Raw genomic sequence first — 12,212 nt, forward strand, 5'->3', positions numbered from 1 at the left:
GATGCAAACAAAAGACGTAAGTTTTTGTTTGAAAGCAAACAATATTTTTGGGAAGAACCTTATTTATTTCGATTCTGCACCGATGGCATGATTAGGAGATGTATACCTGAGGAGGAGGTAGAGTCAGTGATTAATATGTGCCACTCTAGGGAACCAGGCGGCCATTTTGGGCCAGATAGGACAGTGGCAAAAATCCTCCAAAGTGGGCTTTGGTGGCCACAAATGCATAGTGATGTCAATAGTTATATTAAATACTGTGATGCATGTCAGAGAGTAGGGAATATTTCTAGGAGGAATGAGATGCTTCAACAAGGCATACTCGTCTGCGAGCTATTTGATGTTTGGGGCATAGACTTTATGGGACCTTTCCCTATGTCACACACCAACCAATACATTCTTATCGCGGTTGATTATGTCTCTAAATGGGTAGAGGCCGAAGCCTTACCCACAAACGATGCTCGAGTAGTGATAAAATTCCTGAAAAAGAATATCTTTACCAGATTTGGAACCCCCCGGACTATCATTAGTGACGGGGGATCCCATTTCTGCAATAAGCAGTTTGACACGTTGCTCCAAAAGTATGGCGTAGCCCATAGGGTCGCGACACCTTACCATCCTCAGACAAGTGGTCAGGTAGAAGTGTCAAACAGAGAGCTAAAACGCATTCTTGAGAAAACGGTGGGGAATGCTAGAAAAGATTGGAGTCTTAAACTGGACGATGCTCTTTGGGCATACCGGACAGCATTCAAGACTCCCATAGGAATGTCCCCCTACCGTTTAGTTTTCGGGAAATCTTGTCATTTGCCTGTTGAATTAGAGCACAAAGCTTATTGGGCGCTGAAATTTCTAAACTTTGACCCTAAACTTTCAGGTGACCTACGGTTAACACAACTGCATGAACTGGATGAGCTCCGATATAACTCTTACGAGAATGCTAAACTATACAAAGAACGAACCAAGAGGGTGCACGATAAAAAAAACTACAGTGGAAAACCTTCCAAAAAGGCGACCAAGTGCTGCTTTATAACTCCCGATTGAAATTCTTCCCTGGCAAGCTCAAGAGTAGATGGTATGGACCATTCTCAGTTCTTGACACACATCCCTCCGGTATGGTTGAGATTATGTTGAATGATGGAACCACCCAGAAAGTAAATGGACATCGACTTAAACTTTATCTCGGTAAAGACACTTCGGGTGTCCAAATCCTCCGTCTTCAAGATGATCAGTAAGTTGTCTTCTCCACCCTAACTCTTTACACTCGTACTTCATGATTTGTGATGCAATGTTGGAACTTATTGCATATTTTTAGTGTGAGGAGGAGGGGTAGACAAACTTACAAAAATTGTATAATTTTTAAAAAAATTTGTTGCGTCGTGTCTAGTTTAGTTTAGCGCTTTTGGGTTTTGTTTATGTTTTTGCATGTTTAGGACCTAAAACCGTGAACCTCCTTCGAATCTAAACTTCGTTATTTGTCTTTGAGGGCTGAGAACCGAATCTAAAATTGCATGACAACTAGTTTAGGTGTAGGACACAACCCTTGTATCTGTAAAAGCATGAGCTAAGGTTTGCATTTAGACCCTACTTTTGAAGAAATGCTAAAATCATTACTTAGGTAGATAACTTAAGAATTGAAGGCATGTGACATTAAACTTGAGTTTGGGGAAAACTAGTAAACACAAAATTGAAACCCAAAGAATTGTGAGTTGAATTTGAGCCTAAGAGCGAACATCAAAAAGCTCTTTTTCTTGACATTTTTGTGTGAATGCTTTGACTTGTGGAAGATTACAGATTTTGCATCTAATACTGTGTTGAACCTACATGCAATGATTTGAGATGATAAACGATGAATCAGCCTCATTAGAATTAACCCTTTTCTTTACCTTATTTTTTTCTTTTTCATCCACTCTAGGAAGCCCCTTTGAGCCTATATTTTTGTAGTTTATAGATTTTTCTTTCGTTCTAACCTATTTTTTGCAAGCCACAACTTGGTTTGCTACTTAACCCAAGATTTTTGCAAAGCTCAAATTGAGCCTTTGTTTTCTTCTAGCGCTTTTTCCTTGTTTATGGCATTATAGTAGCAAGCCAAAAGGCTAAGAAGTGAATGAGCATCACTATCCCAAAAAGAAAAAAAAAGGGGAAAAAGAGAAAAACAGAAAAAGAAAAGAAAAGAAAAGAGACGAACAAAAAGGGAAAAACTTCATTCCCCAGTTCTAAAAAAAAAAATAAAAAAAAAACGTCTCAAGAAAACATCCCAAAAAGAAAATAAGGGATGAATGAAAAGCTCAGTCACTTCATATTTGCTAAAGCCATTTAAACTTTGTTTTTCTAGCGCTAGAACTATTAACCCTTGTTGTACCTTTAACCCTCTAACCACATTACAACCCCAATTAGAGGCTATTTTTGATATCATCGGAGTCATATAGCATAGTAGAGGAACTCGGATGAACGTGCAAAATCAACGTAATCCTAAGCAAGAACATAAGCCGAGAGTAAACACTTTAGCCACCAAAATTGTGTGAATGAGTGAACTACCTATGGTGAGGTGTTTTACTTAGCGATCCCCTCAAGCTCGTTTAATTGAGCATGTGTCCTTTTGCTTAAAACTATGACCTATGATAATTGAAATGCGGCTTTTGGATATCGTGTCTCTACTTTGTATTTCCGAATGCATGTAATTACAGATGCTCGAAATTGTGTCAAGCACCTAGTCAAACCGGGAGGTTTTCTAGCTTGCTTGTGATTGCGGGTTTAGTTTTTAGTTTACTTGGGGACAAGTAAAGTTTTAAGTGCGAGGAGGTTTGATAGGGGTCAAAAACCCCTATCTTTGGGTACGGTTTTAGGACGGGTTTCAGCATTATTTAGTTAATAAGCGAGCATTTCTCGCATTTAAATGCTTTTGTGTGAGTTAGTTAGAAATTGGAAATGTTTCATTTATTTTTCATTGCTTAGGCTCGTTTTATGACCAATCTAGGCAATTACGGCCAAAATAGCATGCATAGTATAATTCCGTTATCTTTTGAAGCTAATTGATCCGTCAAAAGTCGCACCAAACGAAGCGTTTGCTCAAAATAAGCGATTGGCGGATCAATTTAGCCTTTGGACTAATGTTATCTGGAGTTTCTGTACGTGCACAGGGTAAGTTCGGGCGAAAAAGGGCATCGACGACAGTCGGTAAGCATCAAGGGCATGCCGGGTAAAAACGCTCGACGAGCGGGCCTCCGTAGGCCATGCCTGCTCGCCGAGCAGGGCGCTGCTCGTCGCGAGTAGCCCTGCTCGCCGAGCAGCTCGCCCTGCTCGGCGAGCAGACCTGCGGGAATTGGTCAAAAAGACCAATTCCGCCCCCACGAAGCCACGGTGGACCCCATGACTTCCTACACCAATAAGGACACGAAAATAGGTCAAAAAGAAGGCCGAGCCACGCCTATAAATAGAGTTTTTCCAATGTAATTTAGATATCTTTTATCTTTGTAATTTTCTTAGTTTTTCCTCTTGAGAGATCCTCTCCACCTCCTCCATATCCTTCAAACCTCCATTGAAGACACCTCCGAAGCTCCGTTCACCGAGGATTGCTCAAGCTCCATCCTTAAGTCCTAGAAAGACGCCTGCATTGGTAGACAGGTTCCCTGAAAGGGATTTTTCTTCTTTTACATTCTGTCTAGCCTCTGATACATGTTATGAATTCTAGGCTTATTGTAACTTCGTGACAATATTTTCCATCTTTGATATATATTATAGTTCTTGTTCATTCAATTGTTTTAATGCTTTAATCTTTGTCTTACGCTTTGTCTGATTGGTTTAACTCATTCGATAATCCCAAAATCAAGTTGGCACATATTGCGTGCTGAATCTGACCTAGTCAGTGCCTATAGGATTGACGACCCTATAGAAGATTAAGCCCAAATTGCTGAGCCTTAGAGCTAGTTTCGGCCTTACAAGGGAATCACGAACTAGGAACTTTAGGAGGATAGGTCGGGTTAATCGCCTCGGACACAAATGACTTAGGTTTTAATTCAATTGCTTAAACAATCTATTTTCATTATCATCGTATCCCTTCATGTTCCTTCGGATAATTACATTGGTAAAAGATCACTTAGGAGTAGTTTGACTTAATTAGGGGTAGCGTAACTTAATTAGGCGTAGAATAACTTAGTTAGAATTAGATAACTTAGCTAGGAATAGTATAAATCAACCTAGGAGTAGACTAACTTAGAAAAACCAACTCAAAACCCCTTAAGCCTAGATAACACCTGAAACCAAGTAGCTCGATACTTGCAGAAATAAATCCTGTGGACGATAACCTGGACTTAACCAGAAATTTATTACTTGATAACGACGGGGTACACTTATCCCTTAGTGAGTTCTCATCTCTAACTTAGGTGAGGGCGCATCAGTAACCGTCAAGGAAACAATAGAATGCATACCCCACTAACCGTTCTAACATCTGGTCAATGAAGGGCAAAGGAAAGTGATCCTTCCTTATGGCTTCGTTGAGCTTTCGGTAATCCACACAAACTCGCCATCTTGTTATGGTTCTCGTAGGAACCAACTCGTCTTTCTCGTTGAGTACTACGGTTGTTCCTCCCTTCTTTGGTACAACGTGAACAGGGCTGGTCCACACACTATCAGAAATTGGGTAAATAATGTCGGCATCCAGCAGCTTGATCACCCCCTTTCGCACAACCTCCTTCATGTGGGGGTTCAATCTGCGCTGTGGCTGGATAGATGGCTTGTGTTCCTTCTCCATCAAGATTCTGTGGACATAGACTGCCGGACGGATACCTTTGATATCATCAATTTTCCATGCGATTGCATCCTTGTTCCTTCGCAGAACTTCCATGAGTTGAGCTTTCTGATCAGGAGTTAACTTTGAGGATATAATAACCGGACTCCCGCTGGGTGGTTCCAGGAATGCATACTCGAGGTGTGAAGGCAACGATTTCAATTTTGGTTTAGATAATGGCACAGTTGGTATCTCCGGTGGTTCTTGATGAGTGGGCACAGTAGGATCAAAAGGGGGTGTAGGTAAGTTGGATTCAATGGAACAGCCTGTTCCTTCACATATGTTCACCTCTTCTCCCAATAGACTCTCCAGAGTGTCCTGTTCCTGCAAAGGGGTTAGACTTTGGAACTCATCTAAGAAACAGCATGTGTCATCACTAGTGTTAGCTCGTCTCATTGCCTCATTCATTTTGAAAATGATCTCCTCCCCATTAATTCTTAAAAATAGTTGTCCCTCTCCCACATCTATTAATGCTCTTCCCATGGCTAAAAACGGTCGACCTAGGATAATAGGAACATGCAGGTCTTCATCTATATCCATTATGATAAAATCAACAGGCAATATGAATTTTCCTACTTTGACCAACACATCTTCCACCACTCCCCTAGGGTAATGTACTGATCGATCGGCCAATTGAATAGACATTCTGGTAGGTTGTGGTTCTCCTAATCCTAGTTTATCATATACAGAATAAGGCATTAGGTTTATGCTAGCTCCTAGGTCACATAGTGCATTTTCAATATTTAGCTTTCCAATTGAACAAGGAATAGAAAAACTCCCTGGATCTTTTAGCTTTTTCGGTAGCTGCTGCTTGTTTTGGAGTATTGAAGAACAATCCCGGTTGAGTTGGATCATTGATATGTTCTCCAACTTTTTTTTGTTTGACAGGAGATCTTTCAAGAACTTTGCATACGACGGCATCTGTGCCAGTGCTTCTACGAACGGAATGTTGATGTGCAACTTCCTTAAGGTCTCTAACACCTTAGAATTCTGTTCTTCCAGCTTTTTGTTGATCAACCGCGTTGGATATGGCACAGGCGGAACATAAGGCGGAGGTGGCTTGTACATCCTTCCGCTTTCCTCCTGATCCTGCTCACTGGTAGATTTTGTCTTCCTGGTTTCTTCTTGACTAGGAACAGCCTGTTCCTGCTCTCCTTCAGTTCCTTCGGATGTTTCTGCGCATTCACCATTTTCATCAATAGATATAATGGGATGAGTTTGCTTACCAGACCTCAGGGTTATTGCCATGACATCGCCCTTTGGGTTTGGTTCTGTGTTGCTTGGCATTATTCCCTTCCCTTTTGACGTAGTTGCGGCTAATTGATGGACTTGTGTTTCCAGATTTTTAATTGATGCTTGTGTCTGTTTCATGAACTGCATCATCATCGTCTTCATGTCTGGCTCCACATCTTCTTTTGGTGGAACAAGTTGTTTATAATGCTACTGAGGTTGCCTCTGGTAGTGTCCTCCTTGCTGTTGTTGATATCTCGGTTGTTCCTGCTGGTTGGGCTGGCCTGTCCATCCGAAATTCGGGTGATTTCTTGTGGCAGGGTTATACGTGTTAGAATATGGGTTCGGTGGATTCCTCTGATTATACCCTGCATAATCACATTCTGCCTGTGCACCCTTCCCCTGCTTAACTCCGGGACAGTTGATGTTGAAATGAAGGCCTCCACAAAAATCACAAATGTCATTTAATGGTGGTTCATTGTGGATCGAGGACACATTTATCTTGCCGAGCTGTCTGGCAAGCTGTTCTACCTGGCTTGTCAATTTTGACACAACATCTTCATTTCCCACTCTTTTTCCTTCACTTCTGGCGGAGTGCCAGTTATAACTTGTGCTTACTACTCTCTCAATAAGGTCGTACAAGGCTTGTGGTTCCAGATCTTCGGGGTTTCCATTGGCAATGGACTCGATCTGAATTTTATAAATGTTGGTTACCCCATTGTAAAAGTTCTACATCTGCATCCACATAGGGATGCCATGATTGGGTACTCTCCTGAGTAGTTCCTTGTACCTTTCCCATGCCTCGGCTAAGGATTCATCCTCTTCTTGTATGAAATGGGAAACCTCGTTTCTGAGCTTAATGGCTTGTCTCGGTGGAAAATATTTCATTAAGAAAGCGCTAGCCATTTCTTCCCAAGTAGTGATCGTTCCTGGTTGCAAGTTTTTCAACCAGTTCTTCGCTTTATCTCTTAGAGAAAAAGGAAACAACTTTAGTCGGATTATGTCGTCAGCAACGCCTCTGTTTGATCTGAAAGTGTTGCACAGCGTGATAAATTCAAGGATATGCCCATTTGGATCTTCCGACTGGTATCTATTGAACTGTACTGCTGCCTGCAACATTTGTATCATAGATGCTTTCACCTCGAACATGTTGTTCCCTTCGTTGGGCAACACGATGCATGATGAATGTCCTTCAGTGGTTGGTCTTGAATAATCTCTGATTCACATGACAGGAGGGTTGTTATTCTCTCCCTCTTCTTCCTGGTTTGGTTGAACTGGTTGTTCGGGTGGTACCCTTCGAGCCATTGTTCTCTCTCTTTGTCATTCTCTTTGTCTTGCACGTCGAGCTCCCGCTTTGTTTCGTCTACACGTTCTCTCCAATTCGAGATCTATAGGGAAAACAGGAGGTCCAGCTCTGCGCATAAACCGATAAATATTCCTTCTGGCTGCACTATTTAGCAAACAGATTAAAAACACCTTGTTATACAGAAAAGCTCGTATAAACTTTGTTGCTTTCAATCCCCGGCAATGGCGCCAAAAACTTATTGTCTCCTGAATGGACTCTAGCAAGTGTACTAGATACAAGTAATAAAGTGATAAGTCAAGTATCGTATCCACAGGGATTGAGGACCAAAGTTTACAAGAAATACTTTGTAGAACAGGGTGTTCGTGTGCGTAACTTCTTTAGACTGAGAGACGTTTAAAACAGTAGCAAAGTCAATGATTTAGGAGATTAAAAAGGAGTATTTAATGATGATAAAAGGCAGAACAGGTTGAGCGCAGCGGAACAGGTTACTTTCAGTCTATAAACATCCTATTTATTCATGAATGACGTAAAGTGAAGTCAAAGTCTCTGCTTTAATGCCCTCTTAAGTCAACTCTCGTGTGTTCTTAAGATTCTAAGACGTACTACAACCTTAAGCATCCCTAAAGTTGGTTCTTTCTCGCATTACGATCGAAACATCATTTCAATGAAGAAAACCCTTGATACAACCTCCTGACATCTCTATTTCGGGGTTGAATGCTTGACAAATAGTTCCGTGAAGATGAAAGCAGTTTCCTATCATGCATCTAACACTATCATACATGCATTTAGAAATGGAGTTAAAGATTTGTCAAGCACATCATAATATATCAACATTCATTCATAAATAAGATAATAAACGACTTACATAACCGGCCCTAACTGGCCAAACCCATTCAAAATGACTACTCACTCATAGTGTAGAGTGAACAGCCTGAGTTAATTCCACAAACCTCCATTGATGGAGTCATCTTCCTTAGAGAGCTTTTTCCTCTCTCAAAGAAGCCAAAAATTCTAGTTAAACGATTATCCGAAGTCAAAAAGGTACCCTCTCCTTTCCTCCACTACATCTATATAAAGGAAGAAATACGAGCCGTACCACAAAATATTACAAAAAGATTGTTTTTCTATAGCTATGTTACTAGGAAATTATTAATTCTAGTTTGACCCTTGAACACTCAAGAGGGTGATCCATCTTGTCATCATGTTGCTTTTCTGCCTTTCCTACATCTGATGTCACTGCCACGCCGCTCCTGCCACTTATCCAGTCGCTATCCGTCATCAGGTACGCAGCGGAGATCCGCTGGATCAAAGGGTGCTCGACTCCTCAAGGTTTGTTGCAAAACAGGCTGTGTAGTAGCCCTTTTTGACTTAATCAATACAAATCTGCATAAAACACTTATAAGTCCTTTTATTTAGGAAATTTCGCCTAAAATACACACAAATTGTAATTAACACGCTGTATTATCGCAGTCATATTCATGCCTAACACTGGCTGAACTCCAGCTGATGATGGTGAACCACATGAATTCCCTACAAGGACAAATCACCAACCTTTCAGCTGTGAACTCAACTTATGCAACCTCTGCTGAGGTTAATCAACATTTCACCCAGCTACACTCTGAGCTGACCGGAGCTCGTGAATTAATCTCCTCCTCCTCCCAGTGTTCCATTGAGCAAATTAGTGAAGCTGTTCGCCTACTCAACTTGAGTAAAGAAGAAATGGACACTGACCTGGTGAAGACTAATGAAATCCTGCAATACTCCCAAGCCACATTGAAACATGTCCGCTATACAAATGCCCAACGACAGTTCTACGATTCGGCTCTGCTCAAGATGTATCATCAAGCTTATGCCAAGATGACTGACACCATCACATGGATCGGGAAATCACAAGAGTATCTTCTAAGTATGCTCAGTGCCTCTATTCGAATCCCTGCTTCCACTCTGGACGATGGCATGGCTGTTTTTTACGGTCTTCAGCTAAGTACGAGTCACCTCCAAGCATACTCAGCAAAACTGACTCGTGCTGTTATTAATGACACCTTCTCTCATCCTCAACCCGATGCTGGCAAAATAGGGGAGAAAGAACAACAAGCAGATGGAACTCAGCAAATGGGGGAAGCTTCCGGCAGTAGTCAGCAACAAATAACTACCAAAGGAAAAGACAAAGTTAATCATGCTCACCAAGCTCAAGTCAACATGAAGAAATAGACTGTAGACTGTCTAGTTTTAGTACTTGACTTGTAGTTTATCTGGCATGTTCTTTCGTATTTTGTATGCTGACAATCTATCTATTTTTAGCATCTTTTCATTCAACTGACTTATCTATATGCGATGCTTACTTGTTGTGCTATATGTTGATCTGTCTTAAGTGAACAAACAAACAAAACTAAGAAGGGACATACAAGTAAAATATACTCAGTACACATTAGTTGTGATATATCCTTTCATTTGCTCTGATACATGATTCAATAAGCTCTGACATAATCCTTCATAACTCTGATACCTAAAACTAAACAATGTATCGAACTGAGTAAAAATATGTTCCAAATTTTGAACTCTTCTGAAAGCTGACCTAGGCTCATCTGAATTAGATCTTGGAAGGTCTAGAATTGAACTAAGTCAGTACAGGCATATCTTACCTTTTACTCGATTAAATCTTAGAAGGTTTAGAGTTAAGTTAAGTCAATGGATGCAACCCTTACGGGGGAGTAACTTCAGAAAAATGGAAGATAACTCAATCATGGGGAATTTCAAAACTGAGTTCCATAATTAAATATTTTGCCAACATCAAAATAGGGGAGTTTGTTGAAACACCTTTCCACATGATTTTGATTGACAAAATTATTTAAGTTAATCCATGATTAAGACAATTAAATTTATGTGCTTTGATTTAATTGTACTAATGCGTTTGTTCAATGTTGAGAATAAAAATATATACATATAAGAACAGGAATCAAAGTAAGACAGAACGTAGTCAGCATGATAACATAGCATGAGTTGAGTAAAGTATAACTCAGTATGAAAGAAGGTAAGTCTTCTTCAGAACTGAAACTTGCAGATAAAGCTGACCACAGAAGCTGAGGAGAACTTAACTCATAAAAGTCTTCTTTGGAACAATATCTTGCACAACGAAGCTGACCATGGAAGCTGAGTAAAAAGCAACTCAATATCGTAAATAGCAACGATCAAAGACAACGACTATCAAAGTAAAGCTGAGTGCTCTTCAGGACAGCACCAATGATCCGTTTGCTAAAAGACAAGATCCGACAGTGATCTGCGCCAATTTAGAAGCTTTGGAATCATGCAAAGATATAGTTTCGAGATGCATGGGTCAACTGTCCTCTAGCTAAAAGACGAAACTGGCGCTAGAAGACGAACCTGCGAGAAGAAGACAAGCTTGACGCCTGCCAAATTCAGACGACAGGATTGGCCTGCAAATCTGAAGCTGACTAGAACAATGTCGCATGAAGAGCCGTTTGAATCTAACGGATAAATCCAGATTCAAATGATATAGTCTTCAGATTTCAACTATAAAAGGACAAGTTCATTCTTGGATCCTTGGCCGATTTGCTTAAAAAAAAGAGAAAAAGAGAAACATACAAAAGCACATTCAAACAAGAAAAAGATCTTACACCAAATTTCCAATTCTGTGTAAAAGCTAGATTGATTTTGTAATCATATAAAGTGTTCTTCATCTAGAAAGAACAAGGTTGTTTCAATTGTAAAATTGAGAGAGTTGTGCTGAGTACTCGGTTTTAAGTACTCAGCGGTAGAGAAATCTAGGTGTTCGGTTATAGCACTTAGTAGGAGTTGAGTAGACGAATAGAGGAAGGTACTCTTGCATATTCAACTGCCTTGTAAACGGTTTGTGCTCTACCTTTAAAGAGCTCAGTATTGGATTGAAAAAGCCCGGAGGGACTCTAGGGACTGGACGTAGGCGGAGAGGCCAAACCAGGATAAGTCGTGCTGATTAATTTCTAACTCTCTCTCAATATATCTCTATATGTGTTGCTTGATTAAATTGCTCAGAATATAAACTGTAAAAGCTGATACTGAGTAATTGTGGTGCTGAGTTGGAAGCTGACCTCAAGTGTCAATTCCCAACTCATAAGTAAAACAGTTCTAGTCAGGATCTGACTAAAGCTGTCTCACGTCTCTCGGCTGTGCTGACCAAAACAAAGTTGAATAACTTAAGGAATTTATTAAGTCAGCATAATTAAGCGAAAAAGTTACATTAGTTCCTAACCCCCCCTTGGAACTAATCACACAGGACCAACATTGTTAAGTTCGATTAAGTTCAGTAGTATTCAGTTAAGTTCAGTAGCATTCAGTTAAGTTCAGTAGCATTCAGTTAAATTCAGTTCAGTTCAGTTCAATTCAGTTCAGTATTCAGTAGCATTCAGTTCAGTTCAGTTCAATTCAGTTCAATTCAGTTTAGTTTAGTTTAGTTCAGTTCAGTTCAGTTCAGTTTTTTTCAACGATAAAGAACAGAGCCTTACTCACTTTAGTATCAAAGCATATCCAAAGGCTCCACCCAGCATAGGTCAATATCTGAAGGTCCAGTCAACAATCGAACTCTTAGATCAGACTAAACATTTAGTGTGTTGAACATGAATCCTATTTAGACAACTTCCAAATCTATTCTATCAGCTCAACTACTTGAGAAACTGTCTCGTAAAAAGTCCTCAGAACACGGTAGGGACACCAATCCAAAGTTATTGACAGGTATTTGGAGAACACCCCGAAACCGGTCCTTGAAGAATTCTTGCCTGCGCAATCCAAACTATTTGGAGAACACCTGGAAAGCGATCCCTGAAGAATTCGTTACATTCCCAATACATTCTTTAAGTTTGGTCATAAACCAGGTTCATGCCTCATTGCTTTTTTTTTGGT

The 12,212-nt window shown here is 40.3% G+C and overlaps 1 non-coding gene across 1 annotated transcript; it reads left to right on the top strand.

The window, feature by feature from the left end:
• The first annotated feature begins 6,761 nt into the window (after window positions 1-6,761).
• Window positions 6,762-6,868, top strand: LOC136201711 (small nucleolar RNA R71). The gene has a single exon (XR_010674053.1). It is a non-coding gene; the product is annotated as a small nucleolar RNA R71 (small nucleolar RNA).
• Window positions 6,869-12,212: the final 5,344 nt, after the last annotated feature.

This window comes from Euphorbia lathyris, chromosome 7 (genome assembly GCF_963576675.1).
Source record: "Euphorbia lathyris chromosome 7, ddEupLath1.1, whole genome shotgun sequence".
NCBI classification, from domain to species: Eukaryota; Viridiplantae; Streptophyta; class Magnoliopsida; order Malpighiales; family Euphorbiaceae; genus Euphorbia; species Euphorbia lathyris.